This window comes from Callithrix jacchus, chromosome 7 (genome assembly GCF_049354715.1).
Source record: "Callithrix jacchus isolate 240 chromosome 7, calJac240_pri, whole genome shotgun sequence".
NCBI lineage: Eukaryota > Metazoa > Chordata > Mammalia > Primates > Cebidae > Callithrix > Callithrix jacchus.
Window position 1 is genome coordinate 9,632,820 of NC_133508.1, and position 15,591 is coordinate 9,648,410.

At 42.1% G+C, this 15,591-nt stretch overlaps 1 long non-coding RNA gene across 1 annotated transcript; it reads right to left on the reverse strand.

Moving 5' to 3' along the window:
- Positions 1–9,452: 9,452 nt before the first annotated feature.
- Positions 9,453–10,231, reverse strand: LOC144577095 (uncharacterized). The gene is made up of 2 exons (XR_013520381.1): positions 9,939–10,231; positions 9,453–9,700 (listed from the first exon to the last, which is right to left on the reverse strand). It is a non-coding gene; the product is annotated as an uncharacterized LOC144577095 (long non-coding RNA).
- Between the last annotated feature and the right edge of the window lie 5,360 nt (positions 10,232–15,591).

Genomic DNA, 15,591 nt, shown 5'->3' on the forward strand with positions numbered 1-15,591 from the left:
TGCAGCACTGTTTCTAATAGCCAAGCTATGGAAGCAGCCTAAGTGGATGGATAAAGAAAACGTGACCTATTTACACAATGGAATCGTATTCAGCCATAAATAAGAATTAAATCCTGTCATCTGCAGCAGCATGGAAGAGCCTGGAGGACATGAAGCAAAATAAACTAGGCACAGAAAGATAAAGACGGCATGTTCTCACTCAGATGTGGGAACAGAAAAGTCACCTCGTAGAAGTAGAAGGTAGAAGAGTGGCTTCGAAAGGCTGGGAAGAGCACGGGCAGGGGGATAACGCGAGGTTGGTTAATGGACACAAAATTACACCCGGATTGGAGGAGTAAGTCCTCATAATGTTCCACGGTACTGTAAGGTGACTATAATTAAAAACAATTTATCATATATTATTTATTTATTTATTTTTATTTGTCTTATTTTTTTGAGATGGAGTCTTGCTCTGTCACCCAGGCTGGAGTGCAATGGTACAATCTCGGCTCACTGCAACTTGCAGGTCCTGGGTTCAAGCGATTCTCCTGCCTCCGCCTTCCAAGTAGCTGAGATTACAGGCACATGCCACCATGCTTGGCTCAGTTTTTTGTATTTGTAGTAGAGGCAGAGTTTCACCAAGTTGCCCAGGCTGGCCTTGAACTTCTGACCTCAGGTGATCCACCTGCCTCGGCCTCTTAAAGTGCCACCGCACCTGGACGGTATATTTTCAAACAGCTAAAAAAGTCGATTTTGAATGTTCCCATTACAAAGAAATGACTAATGTTTGGGATGGTGGATATGCTAATTACCCTGGAAGTATCATTATACATTGTATACATTGTATACATGTATCGAGCTATCACCCTGTATCCCGTCAATATGCACAATTATTACAGGTCAATTAAAAATAATAAAAAGTGAAAAAATAAAATAAAGTAAAAGTGACTAAAAATAACTTTCATAAAACCTTTATGACAGTGCCTAGCCCACGCAGGTACTTGCTACATAGTCACAGGGATAGTGATGATGATGAGGGTGAGTACGGTTGGCTACATAAACTAATTCATGATAGAAGCTTAGGCATAAAAGGAGACAAGGAAAAGAAAGAGAAGATAGCAAAGACTTTGCAAATGTGGATATAACTACACCGTGGAAGATTTTTCAGTGGTGGTAAGAACCAAAGTTCGCTGGAAGCAAAGATGGGGTGAGCAGTTAGCAAAAGAACCAGAAGACCTGCTGGAGTTCTAATGTCTAATTTTGGTAACTTTTATGGATAACAAAAAAATTCCAAACATTGCTATAGAACACACAATAAAAAGCATTATTTTTCTCTGGAACGATCGTGCAACTCTAAGAAGTCAGTAGAAAAATTAGAAAGTCTTTCATTAACATTAAAAACAAAATTCTTTAGTTTTTCAGTCTGATAAAAACCTTTAAGTTTAAGAAAAATCTTTGAAACGTTGTGATGAACTTGATCTCCCATTTCTCCCTGCTTTGATCTGTGTGTGTGAAGCACAGCACTGATTGTTAGTTGTTTTTCTCTCTCATATTCCTGTATATTTAGCTCCATCCTATAAATTATTATAAATTAAATTTTTCTAAAACTCCATCTCACTATTATTAAATTGATGTTATTTATTAATGATTAATAATTATTAATATGATAAATGATAACTTTTAAATTATTGCTTGTTTTTTTTTTGAGATGGAGTTTTGCTCTGTCACCCAGGCTGGAGTGCAGTGGCACAATCTTGGCTCCCTACTGCCTCCACCTCCCAGGTTCAAATGCTTCTCCTTCTATACTGAGTAGCTGGGAGTATAGGCATGCCCCACCATGCCCAGCTAAGTTTTGTATTTTTAGCAGAGACAGAGTTTTACCATGTTGGTCAGCCTGGTCTCGTACTCCTGGCTTCAAGTGATCCACCCGTCTAGGCCTCCCAAAGTTCTGGGACTACAGGCATGAGCCACTTTGCCCAGCCTAGAACTCCATCTTATTATGTGACTCTGCCATTCCAGAATTCCCGTGGGATTTTATGTCAGTTGCTATACTCAGTTAACTTCTTTATCACTTCCTATTGTAACTTAACTTACAGTCTTTGCCAGGATCTAGCTGTTGTTCCTAATGAAGCTCTTTTATGTTAACTCTTCTTTCTACACAAGATTATCACTGCCAGAACGGTGTTTTCTCTGCCATTTTCCTCCTGGTGGGCTCCACCTCCACCCTTTTCTTCTCTACACAGGCATTTCCTGAGCCACGTCTTCCACAACAAAACTCCTCCAAATTTGGTGCTTTTAGCATTTATTTTTCTCAGTCATTTCCCCTCCTCTATTTCTAGTGACACGGCTTCAACCAGGAATGATCTCAATGGAAAGTTAATCTCGCTATCTAGTGAGTATGAAAAGAGTGACTCAGTACAATTCATCATCAAAATTAGTTCTGGCAAACCACCTCCAACACTTTTCTTTAACAGTGCCTTTAGCAAGTCACACATTTAGTTGACAAAATAATAAATTTTGTGTCTGGTTCATCTTGGAGGGCCCTATGAGGCTGATATATTGCCAACAATTAGACATTTTCTGGGTATGTGACTCAGGGATCTTGTTCTCATTTTTAGGAAAGCGGGAGAGAATTGGCAATACCTATTCTGAAAAATCTCCATATGAAAATTATTACAGATACATCTCCTGGCTTGACTGCTGGGGCCGTGGCCACCCATGTCTGTTTGTTTCTGTGTTTGCAGTGGTTCACGGTTGCAGCATTAAGTAGCCTTTCAGTTCGGCAATGTTCTAGTCAGTTTCTTCACCTTCATGGGGAAACATAAATCTTGCCTTCCACTTTGGCTAACATAAGAGTAAACAGAGTTCTTATTCGCAAAAGAGAATTTGTGCACTCTAATATTGCCAGGTAATATAATCAATCACCAGTTCTCTGCTGCTTGTTTGAAAGGCATATGCATTGGGAATTCTGGGAAGATACGGGGTAATTCTATCCTTCCAGATATTCTAAACCATACTCTGAATACAGACTATAAGAAAGCTGTACATTTGAGCCACATTGTTTTGAAAATTTTTTTTTTTTTTTTTTTTAAGATGGAGTTTCACTCTTGTTACCCAGGCTGGAGTGCAATGGCACGATCTCGGCTCACTGCAACCTCCACCTCCTGGGTTCAGGCAATTCTCCTGCCTCAGCCTCCTGAGTAGCTGGGATTACAGGCACGCGTCACCATGCCCAGCTAATTTTTTGTATCTTTAGTAGAGACGGGGTTTCACCATGTTGACCAGGATGGTCTCAATCTCTTGACCTCGTGATCCACCCACCTCGGCCTCCCAAAGTGCTGGGATTACAGGCTTGAGCCACAGCGCCCAGCCTGTTTTGAATTTTTAAACTAAATTATGCTTGATTTTATTTCTTTGCCTACATTGGTACATAAGAGGCAGATTATTGTTCATTGACAAGAGAATGAAAAATAAAACGTTCTATATGACAAAATAGCATACAGCAGTGACAGTGAATGAACTATCACAGTCAGCGACATAGGAAAATATGAACATTTAATGTTGAAAAAAGAATGAACAGAAGAATACAAACAGACCAATTCCATTTATATGAAGTTCAAAACTTACAAAAGTAGATAATATATTGTTAAAAAATTGCCTGTGAAATAGATGAAAATATTTTATAAGTCAAGCAAGTAATAAGCACAAAATTTTAGCAAGTATAAAGGGGCATGTTAGCAGAGAAGGAAAAACTACAGACTTCAAAATATTGGCAAAGTTCTAATTTTTACAATGCATAATGATATACTTTATCAGTGTCTTTGTGGCTTTCATATATGTGCATATGTGTATACCATAAAATCTGTATGCATGTGTGCGTGTGCCTGCGTGTGTGTGCGTGCGTGCGTGCATGTGTGTGTGCGTGCGTGTGTGCATGTGCGTGTGCGTGTGTGCGCGTGTGTGTGTGTGTGATAACATAATAAACAAGAAAACCGAGGTATCTCATGTGATCTGCGATGACATCACCCATGGGTGTTTGGGGTGCTGCGCTGTTATCCCGCACCTGCGGTCCGAGGCCTGTTGAGACGCTACTCACAGGTCTCAGAGCCAAGAAAAGTTAGTGACTCTACTGAGCAACAGGTTTGCTTTAAACTCTTGACCTCTTGCAATTACACTTATTTCTTCTTTGTTCTAGTCGAAAAAGGAAGTTCAGAGTCAAATCTATGGTTCCTCGTAATTGACTGAACAGGATTGTACTGTGTGCGCTTGCCACACAGACCTGAGTCTGGTTGAGTAGACAAGAGCAACCCTCTGCCGTGCCTTTCATGACAAGCCCAGGGAGTTTGGCCCTGTGGAATATTCAGGATTTTTTTAAATATTAATCTATTTTTGAAGGGACAGGGTCTCCCTTGTGTTACCCAAGCAGTCTCAAATTCCTGGCTTCAAGTGGTCCTCGCATCTTGGCCTCCCAAAGCCCTGGGATTACCAGTGTGAGCCACTGCTGCGGGCTGTTGAACTTGAATGAGCTTCGTCCTCTCTTCTTTCCCAGAGAAAGAGCCTCTTCCCACTTTTCTTCTAAAGCAGGTTGTGTTACGTTCTTTGGAAGCTCTGGGTTTGTCACAGACACGTGGGGGAAGAGGCTACAGTCTGCGGCTCACCCTGGCTGTGACCTGGCCTGAATCACCCAGCCTTGGTGGGCATCAGTTTCCTCTTCTGTAGAACGGGAGGGGTTTTGTTTTGTTTTGTTTTGTTTTGTTTTGTTTTGTTTTGTTTTGGACAGAGTCTCTCTCTCTGACACCTGGCTGGAGTGCAGTGGCACAGTCTCGGCTCACTGCAACCTCCACCTCCCAGGTTAAGTGATTCCCCTGCCTCAGCCTCCCGAGTAGCTGGGATTACAAGTGCACACCACCATGCCCAGCTAATTTTTGTATTTTTAGTAGAGGCGGGGTTTCACCATATTGGCCGGGATGGTCTCGATCTCTCGACCTTGTGATCCACCCACCTTGGCCTCCCAAAGTGCTGGGATTACAGGCGTGAGCCACTGCACCCAGCCTAAAACGGGAAGGTTTTAGAGTGTCTTCCTCAAACAGCTATGAAGATTTCAGTGAGGTGATTCAGGCAAGGCACTCGGGGCAGCGCATGGTCTCTCCTGGCCTCCAAATGGCCCCATTGCTTCTTGTGTGCTTGAAGCAGTCAGAACCCGAGCTCCCTCACACCCAGGAAGCTGCTATTGCTGCAGCACTTCAGCTATTTTTCTCTTTGTTGCACTTTTCTAAAACTCCGTTGTGGTTACACTGCATCTTTGGGTATAATCCTGCAAACGCTGCCCGTCCTCAAGCTTAACCCAGTCCTTCATGACCCTGGGTCAGCCCATCCCGCCTCTCTAGTCTTGGTGTGGGCTGTCTTCCTTAGGCTGGTCTTGGGTTTGCACCCATGAATAAAGCACACAGAGGCCTGAGGGGACTATGCCTTGTGAGCCTCCCTCTGGGCAGCTGCCCTCAACAGCATGCTGCCCTCAACAGCGTCGCCTCCCCCCGGCCCCTGACCTTGGCAAATCCCACCCCAGTAACACACCCTTCAGCTCCCACAGCCCACAGCTCCAGGGCAGCATTTCTATCCCAGTCCCCCGTTGCCATGTTGCACCGACTGTTCTTATTTTATTTCTCCGGGACTATCCTTGCTTCGTTTGTATGTCCAGTGGCCAAGCCAGGCTCAGCCTGCACATCCGTGCTGAATTAAAAAATACACTGAAAGGTACAAGAGAGTTTTACAAAATGTACATATCTGCAGCACTTTAATTCTCTCAGTCCATTAGGGTAAATGCTGGCAAAATTATGATAATGCAATTTAAGCATTTTGAATACACTAGAAGCACAATGTATTCTTATTAGACTCATGTCACCATTCTACTTCATCTAATGGACATTATCTGCCCTCTCACTTCTCTGAGCCACCTAACAGGCAGCTTGGAGGATTTGTGATGCATTGTATTTAGAAGAAATAATGTTTAAAATGGGGTAAAATGCAGAAATGACTCTGACCCAAGTCGACAAATGAAGCGTTCTAGAAAATAGTGTCATCTCAGAACTGGACCCTGAGTTTCTTTTGCCCAGCTTAAACCAAGAGAATGAATGACTCTGGGGGCTCCCAAAATTATTTGTGTGGCTCTGCTGTCTGGGAGTTAGAAGCTAGAAGAAAATTCCTAGAGAATAACTTAGGTTCGAGAAATGTCAAGAAATTACTGCAGAGCACTATTAAACTAATAAGAATGATTGAAGCCACTTGCAGATTTCAGAAAGACACCACCAGGCATGAAAACACGAAACAGATACGTTATGTAAAAATTTTCAAGTGATGTGATTTAAATTTAATTTTTAAACCATTCTGGATAATTCTGAGATGCTGAGTGTTTTTTTTTTGTTTTCGTTTTTTAATTTGGGAGGATGAAAAACCAATACAAACACAGCAATTGCTATATGAGCCATTGTTCTATTTGTTTTGAATATGTTAACTGATTCTATCCTTTCAAGAAATCTAGGAGGTACGTGCCATCAATTGCATTAGTGAACTGAGACACAGAGAACTGAGGTTTGAATTGGTGAAGCAGGGATTCGAACCAAAGCCCTTTACTAGACAGGTGTTCCCTTCTCCTAGGAATTGTCACCCTCAGCAAATGCTGGAAAATGTTGGGTTGGCAACTTAGTGCTTCAATTAACTCAATATGGCTGAAACACGGTTGACCATTTGTCAAAGAAGGAGAGAAATGTTTGATTACATGTGAGATTTGTGCATATGTGTGTGTCTTGTGAGTGTATTATTTTGTTGGGGGAAGAAAAGAGCACTGAATTACTTAGCTTGACAGTTAAAACTACAAATAATACTAACAAATGACAAAAGAGTGTGTATGGAGGACAGCTCTCCAATGAAAGCTTTATTTCAGTGTGAACTTAAGTATTGCAGAAGTGCTGGATTATTAATGCCTTATTTGGTCGGGGTGATTCTGAGTTCTTTTAGAGTGGGGTTTTCCCCTGGGGAATTGTAAGCCGCTAGTCCCAGTTTTGAGCACCGGGGCTGGACGAGTTGTGTGGCTCCGATATTCAGTTTGACAGAGTTGGATCAAATCCAGGAAATGCAGAAATTATTTTCCATGAAGCTAAGATTGAAGACACTCCTACCCATGCAGTTTTAAAACAAAGTAAAAAATATCAGTTTAATGTTTACTCTAGCTCTGGATAGGAATGCCTTACAGTAAAAGAGAGCTAGAGATACAAATGCATATGAACATAGATACCTTAAAAAATAAGTATGAGTTTTGCAGAGGGTATTTAGGTATTGCAGGAATACAAAAAAAAAAAAAAAAAATTGAGGCCACACTATAATCTACATAAATTGGGAAGAAAAAGGCAGTGCCATACTGTTGTTGACAGGCATTGATGAGAGAGTAGCTGGCATGTTGGAATTCTGCGGCACAGATTTAAACACCTGTGAGTCCCATACCTTTTAAATATGTACAGGGTCTGCCATATACACTAAACGCACTAGGATTCCCTAAGAGAGCATCAGTAGCAAGTCCAGCCACAGCCGTGTTGTATGAAATAGCATCCATGCTTCGAGGGGAACACCAAGCTGCAAAGCAGCAATGTCCATGGGGAAGTCCCGTGAAGCAAGCAGAGTGGAGCCTCCGTGTTTTCCTGCTTTTAATAGAGTAGTTTATCTCTGCCCCATTGTCCTCAGCCCATAATTTGTAAACTTGCTTTTGCTGAATGTCTTTGTCTGTTAAATAGGCTCCCTCTGGAAACGGTCGATAGAACTTCTGCCTGCCTTTGACAAGCAGCTAACTAATTAAGTGACTAGTTTCTTCTTAATTAAAAATCATAACTCAACAACTGAACAATCTCAAAAAATGACTTGAAAATTCAGGAAGTGGTTTGATTAAAAAAAAACTGTATATATTTTATGTACTGGAGGAAGGAGGAGGGAATTGTTTATTTAAATTTTGTTTTCCTGAGAAGTAAGTTACAGTTAAGTCAGTGTAAATTTCAAATCCCTCACAGAGGAAAAACTTGAACAAATAGTTTAATATTACTCAATAGGTCAGTGTATTTATATAGCTACTAATACTTATTAGCAGACCTAATACATTTTTAGGAGATGTAATAAACAATTAGAAATTGTTAATTTAAACAAGTTTAAAATTTACTTTTACAGATGTATAACTGATGCTAGAATAACTAACAAAGATTCGATTACACATGTATAGAATACAATTTTCTTAAGTATATAAAACAGTTATAAGAGGAATATATGTAACAGGTTTTATGCCCATATCACAGTCAATTTTCAGTTCAATATAAAAGATATTTAAGATAGGTTTCACACAAAGTTTTTTTTTTTTTTTTTTGAGAAGTCTTGGCTCACTGCAACCCTGTCCCCTAGGTCCCAATTCAAGAAATCCTCCTGCCTCAGCCTCCCAAGTAGCTGGGATTACAGGCATGTGCCACCATGCCCAGCTAATTTTTTGCATTTTTAGTAGAGATGGGGTTTCACCATGTTGGTCAGGCTGGTCTCGAACTCCTGACCTCGTGATCTGTCTGCCTCGGCCTCCCAAAGTGCTGGGACTACAGGTGCGCACCATTGCGTCCAGCCCAGTGTTTTATTAATTAGAATAAAAAAGTTAAAATTCATTTAACACTAAATGGCATCATTAATTCAACAAATGTAGTATATATTACTGAGAACTGTTGACTAACTATACTAATTGTTCTGTGATTCAACCTCGCTGAGGTCTCTTAAGCTTTCTATCTTTATATTCTTCAAAGACTATCAATCACGATTTTTCTTAGTAATTTTTAAATTTTTACTTAATCCTTTTAATTTTAAATTTAATGCAACAGCAAGAATGTTTTCTGAGGGTGCAAATTTTAAAAAAAGTGAGATATGCACATTTACTGAAGCAAAAATTAATAAACCCAATGGCTTCCCTACACAAGATTAAAATCTTGTATAGAAATTGACAACCTAATATAAAATAGATCTGATGATAAGTCTGACAATAGAGATTTCAATGTTTTGTGAATATCTATAATTCTAAATATTTTTGGCCACAGGCAAGGGGATGCTAAGACTTGGTTTTAGAGGCCAGGCGAGGTGGCTTATGCCTGTAATCCCAGCACTTTGGGAGGCCAAGACGGGCGGATCACCTGAGATTGGAGTTCAAGACCAGCCTGACTAACATAGAGAAACCCTGTCTCTACTAAAAATACAAAATTAACTGGGCATGGTGGCTAGTGCCTATAATCCCAGCTACTTGGGAAGCTAAGGCAGGAGAATCGCTTGAACCCAGGAGGCAGAGGTTGCAGTGAGCCGAGATCACACCACTGCACTCCAGCCTGGCAACAGAGGGAGACTCTGTCTCAAAAAAAAAGACTTGGTTTTAGAAATGGTTCTTACATATAATAAAAACTTGTTTGACATCTATTAAAGGAGCATTTATTAACCGCCTCTGGATGAGGTGGAGATTGACACTGGGATGCAGGTGTGATGGTGACAAGTGTGGTCCTATCACACGAAGGACAGTCGAACAGAGGTAAGGTGAGGTCCACAGCCAGCCTCTCAACACCATATATAACACTTCCTCCTCTGCCCCAAACCAAGAAACAACCGCCCAGCTTCCTTCTCAGGAATCTCATCCACATGTCTCAGGCAGAGGGATCAGCTGTTGCTGAGGAGGAATACACAGAATTCAAACACAGAGGCATTTAATCCTTCTCAAAGCCTTTCCTATGAGTTCCTACGGTATGATAACTGTTGTCCTCAAGAGCTACGCTAGAAACACTCTTTGGGTCTCAGAAACTGTGAGGGAACCAGCTGGCCCCACCCTCCCCTGCTGCCCTCCTGCAGACTACATCCTTGGATCAGACACTTAGTTTCCTCTGGACTGAGGGTGCTGTAATACTTACCTCATTTCAATAAACTGATGACTTACTGACACAGCATCAAAAACAGAAGCCACCACAGTGGACCCTTCTTAGCCTCGGGTAGAGAGTGGTGCATTGTACATGGGTTAGCTTCTTTTGTCCTCCATAAGGTAATAATAACCCATGAGGTAGATAGTGGCATCATCCACATTTTAGGTTGCCAGCTGGAGTTCATGTGGGTTTAATAATGTGCCTCAGACTGCGCCATGCATGAGTGACCAAGAAAACTCCCACTGGGGCAGCCTCTCTCCAGGTCTTGGAATGTCACTGCTACTCACATTCAGAGGCCACGGGACAAGCCCTGGCAGCATTCTTGGGGCATAGCAGCTGCTCAGAAAACTCCTTGTAATGCCATCCTCTGAACGAGGGATTACTGGAGGGCTTCAGGGCGAGCAGGAGGCCTTCTGCGAACTGGTGTTGGTCTAAGCCAGGGAGCCTTGGGAGCACTTTAGGTAAATGCCAGAATATCATTTGTTTGTTTGTTTGTTTGTTTGGTTGGTTGGTTGGTTGGTTGGTTCATTGTTTGGTTGGTTGGTTGGTTGGTTGGTTGGTTGGTTGGTTGGTTGGTTGGTTGGTTCATTGTTTGGTTGGTTGGTTGGTTGGTTGGTTGGTTGGTTGGTTGGTTGGTTGTTTGGTTGTTTGGCTGGTTGGTTGGTTGTTTGGTTGGTTGTTTGGTTGGTTGGTTGGCTGGTTGGTTGTTTGGTTGGTTGTTTGGTTGGTTGTTTGTTTGGTTGGTTGTTTGGTTGTTTGGTTCATTGTTTGGTTGGTTGGTTGTTTGGTTGGCTGGTTGTTTATTTGGTTGTTTGGTTGGTTGGTTGGTTGGTTGTTTGGGTGGTTGGTTGGCTGGTTGGTTGGTTGTTTGGTTGGTTGGTTGGCTGGTTGGTTGGTTGTTTGACTGGTTGGTTGGTCGGTTGGTTGTTTGGTTGGTTGGTTGGTTGGTTGGTGTTTGGTTGGTTGGTTGGCTGGTTGGTTGGTTGGTTGGTTGGCTGGTTGGTTGTTTGGTTGTTTGGTTGGTTGGTTGGTTGGTTGGTTGGTTGGTTGGTTGTTTGGTTGGTTGGTTGGTTGGCTGGTTGGTTGTTTGGTTGTTTGGTTGGTTGGTTGGTTGTTTGTTTGGTTGGTTGGTTGGTTGGTGAGTTCTTTGGTTGGTTTTGATGGTTTTGTGGTTGTTATTGTTTCTGAGACACACTCTTGCGTCTTGTGTTGTAGTGGCTGTATTGCAGTGATGCAATCACAGCTCGCTGCAACCTTAACCTCCAGGGCTCAAGCAATCCTTCCACCTCAGCCTCCCAAAGTGCTGAGATTACAGGTGTGAGCCACCACACCTGGCTACTTCAAAATATTTGACAGCATCTGTCCCCACGACATCTTAGGCCACCACCGTCCCTGACAGACTCTCTGATGCAGACATGAGACATCTAAGGGTTTATATTCCACCTGCCAGCAGCGTGATAGTCTGACTTTCCAGGAATGCAGCCTCCCTTTGGGACGTTGCATGTCTTTTCTGAACTGTTCCATTCACGTTGGTTCTGGTTGTCTACAGATCTTTATTTTTCTGCCTCTATAAAGAATCTGTCTTTCCCAGTGGGATTCTCAGAAAATGTCTTCTATCTTTTTCGAGACTAGCCAGACACTGTCTTCAGAAAAAAAAAAAAACTCCTTTCGATTGATTTCAAATAATGCTTTATACTTTGATAAGCATCTTTAAAAGAAAGACATAAACTTGCCTCCAGGCTCTGCAATATTAGCCAGTGTTTAGAGAATAAAGATACTGACAGACAGAGTTTTAGATTTCAGTGATGGTCTATTACATTTCCTTAAACATCATCCTCATCCACTTGATGAGTGATAAAGTATTTTCATCTCTTTCATTTCATAAACTATCACCATTGAAGAAAGTTAAAGCATTGAACAAAAAGACAGGATACTTGGCTGTGGTCTTCATCCTGAAGAAAGTGCTTAACCATAGAATACTTTTAAATTTAAATCTCTGTCTCTTTATTCATAAAATGGGAGTGATAGTACATGAACTTCATCACAGAGTAGTTGTATGGAAAATGATTAGTTCACATAAAAGTTATGAAAATGCACTATTGCCGAACTGTTACACATGAAACTTCTTTTTTTCCCCTTTTCTATTTTGTTGTGGCTGTTGTTGTCGTTTTTGAGACAGGGTCTCACTCTGTTGCCCAGGCTGGAGTGCAGTGGCATGATCTCAGTTCACTGCAACCTCTGTCTTCTGGGCTCAAGTGCTCCTGCCTTACCTTCCTGAGTAGCTGAGACTATGGGTATATGCCACTATGTCCAGCTATTTTTTTTTTTTTGTATTGAGACAGGTTTTCACATATTGCTCAGGCTAGTCTTGAACCCCTGGACTCAAGTGATCCACCTGCCTTAGCCTCTTAAAGTGTTGGGATTAGAGGTGTGAGCTCCCACCCCTGGCCTTTCCTTAATTTTTGAGGAAATTGGCTGTCTGGTCACTATACTGTAATTACAAATTCATTCTCATACTTCCATTGCCTTATATGTTTGCTGAACAGACATTTAGTAAGTGCTTACTAAACAAAACGAAGCTGTTTTATTTCTATGGTATGTCGTGACTTTTCAAATGCACCCAAGCGACCTAAAACTTCTCCTGCTACAATTTCTTCCAAAGCATAAATTTAATTCAGGTTAAGCTGGAAATAAGCACAAATAAAAGACTTAATTTTTACCATCCAGAACTCGTCATGCTGTTACATAAATTCATGGCAGTATCACTAGGCCACCAATAAGAGGGGTGTAAATTATACCTTTTAAAAGTCATCACAACGATAGGATGGCCTGTGTCCCTATTATGTTATTCATCTGGAGAAGTCAGTCTTTTGTAGCCTGTGTAATTTCTCCACATAAAAACAATACATCGAAGAGATCATGTTAATTACATGCTTAATGCTGTTTAGAAAATGTGATACAGATGTTCTTTCAATAGAAAATGGGAAATCCTCTCTCCTCGGCCCAAGCCTGATGCCATGTTCCCTGCTTTCATTTTTTATGTTTCCATGTTCCAGCTAAATCAGGGCAGTTTAATACAACAGAAGTAACATTGATTTAGCTGCTGAAAGAAAGCTGATCTCAAACAAAATAACCACTTTTGCAATATACAGCTGATCTTTCCAAATATTAAATAAATGGGAAAAAATAAAGCTGTACATTTCGGAATGTTGTTTTTTCCCCCTTTCATCTCCTAGTACAGAAGCCCTGGAATGGCATTAAAATCAGTTGGCATTCTGTGTACAGAATCTTATAAATAGCTAATCTGCAAATCCCTATTTAGGATGCAAATAAAATTTCTACAGATACTACGTTAAATAGGAATTGCTTATAATTACTGGTGGCATTTTGCAGAAAAACCTCTCCTTTTCTGGGGAAGGGGCTATTTCTGTGTAGAAGTTCAAACATTTCTCCAGCATTTTGAAAACAGATTAAAATCTAATCTCCCTAATGGAAAAAAAATTGATATCCTGATTTGCACGTCCCGCCCTGTCTGTTTGATAACAAACCGTTATCAGACTCTTCAGAATCTCACTGCAGGACTCTTCTGAGCTCAGTGCAAAGTTTGGCATTTCAGACGAATGTGTTGTTTACTTTCTGAGTGTGCTGGGGCCTGTGGTCTGGAACCCTTTGTTAATTGGCTCTGATGCTTGAGTCAGTAATAGACGTGCAAACAATGGGCATATTAATATTTTTAAAATAGATTATATTAAATCCTAATCTAGATGACAGGTATTTAGAGGTGCAGACAGCAAGTCTGAATGCCTTCATATAACTGGTTAAAAAAATGCCTATTTTATCAAATCAGTTTTAGCGTTTTCTGCAGCTCTGTTCCCTGCTGGTATGTAGTATATGATATGGTTACTGTGTTCTGGGCATCGTGCTAGAATTTCCAGGTGTTGTTTCTACCTCTTAGTCTTATCCAGGTGTTGCTGAGAGGGTACAGTACATGTCAATGGTTAGGAAATGTGGGGAGCCTCAGGGGCTGGGCACACGCCAGGTGCAAGTTCAACGTTCTCTTAGGTGAGATCATGACATCACTTCCTACTCTCCCATGGGAGCTGCTTCCAGGGATGTTAAGAGGTGTTTTATTTTTATTTTATTTTTTTTCTTGGAGACGGAGTTTCGCTCTTGTTACCCAGGCTGGAGTGCAATGCGACCTCTGCCTCCCAGAACTGCTTGAACCTCTGAGGCAGGTTCAAGCAATTCTCCAGCCTCAGCCTCCTGAGTAACTGAGACTATAGGTGTGCACCACCATGCCCAGTTATTTTTGTGTTTTTAGTAGAGATGAGTTCTTGCCACATTGGCCAGGCTGGTCTGGAACTCCTAACATCAGGTGATCTGCCAACCTTAGCCTCCCAAAGTGCTGGAATCACAGGTGTGAGCCGCAGTGCCCAGCCTAGAGGTCCTTTTGTAAAAACAGGTGTGCATGGTTAATTAATATGGGAGACACTAGCTAAAACCATGTTTAGCAGACTTTCATGGATTCTTAGAGCCCTAAAATATCCCAGGGGCCTTGTGAGTATCTAAGAGAGGGATGAGCTAGGGAGTCGTCCCGGTTCATTCTCTCCACCCCACCTCCTCCACCTCACTTACCCAGAGGGCACTCACTCTGAGAATGGCCTCAGAAGGATATTCTTCCCAGAAGCACCAGGCCTTTGACAGGCAGCCAGCCAGGTGCAGGAAAACACGGCCCAGGGGCCACATAACTCCAGCACCCAACTCTGGGACTTGGTTCATAGGCTAAAGCATGAATCGATGGGCTCTTTCATATCCCTTTAAAACACTCACTTGAGCCTCCTATATGCCTGGTCCTGCTTTAGCCACTGGGAACCCAGAGATAAACCATGAGGTCCTCAGCCTAGCTAGGGTGGCTCATTTCCGTGCTGGGCAGTTTTCACATTCAAATTAGGGATGAACGCGGAGTTCTGTGGTGGCACAAATGAAGGCCAGGCACCCTCTCTGGGAGGATGGAGGCAGAGTTGGTTCCCCCATCCTCAAGTGCACGGTAGCAAGAGAAGCTGTGAGCCACAAGCCCAGGGAGAGCCTCTCCTTGGAGACCGAGGCATCCTAAGCATGGACAGGAAACAGCCTCTTCAGTCCAGCACTTTGGGAGGCCGAGGTGGGTGGATCACGAGGTCAAGATCAAGACCATCCTGGTCAACATGGTGAAACCCCATCTCTACTAAAAATACAAAAAATTAGCTGGGCATGGTGGCGCGTGCCTGTAATCCCAGCTACTCAGGAGGCTGAGGCAGGAGAATTGCCTGAACCCAGGAGGCGGAGGTTGAGGTGAGCCGAGATCACGCCATTGCACTCCAGCCTGGGTAACAAGAGAGAACTCTGTCTCAAAAAAAAAAAAAAAAGAAATGTTTTCTTTTTTAAAAATTTATACTGGTTTAATCCATGTCAAATGTAGTTTACAAGGCGAAAGGACAAGTACCTTTGTATAGAATATACAGACACAGCATCATACCATAGGGCCCATGGGCGGGTCGGGGAGACACTTTTTTCCCTGGGAAGGGCAGCTCTAATCCCAGGAATGGTTCTCAGCAGAGGCTGGGTGGCCAGGAGCACTGTCCTCCTGCCCCCCATCTCAGCCTCT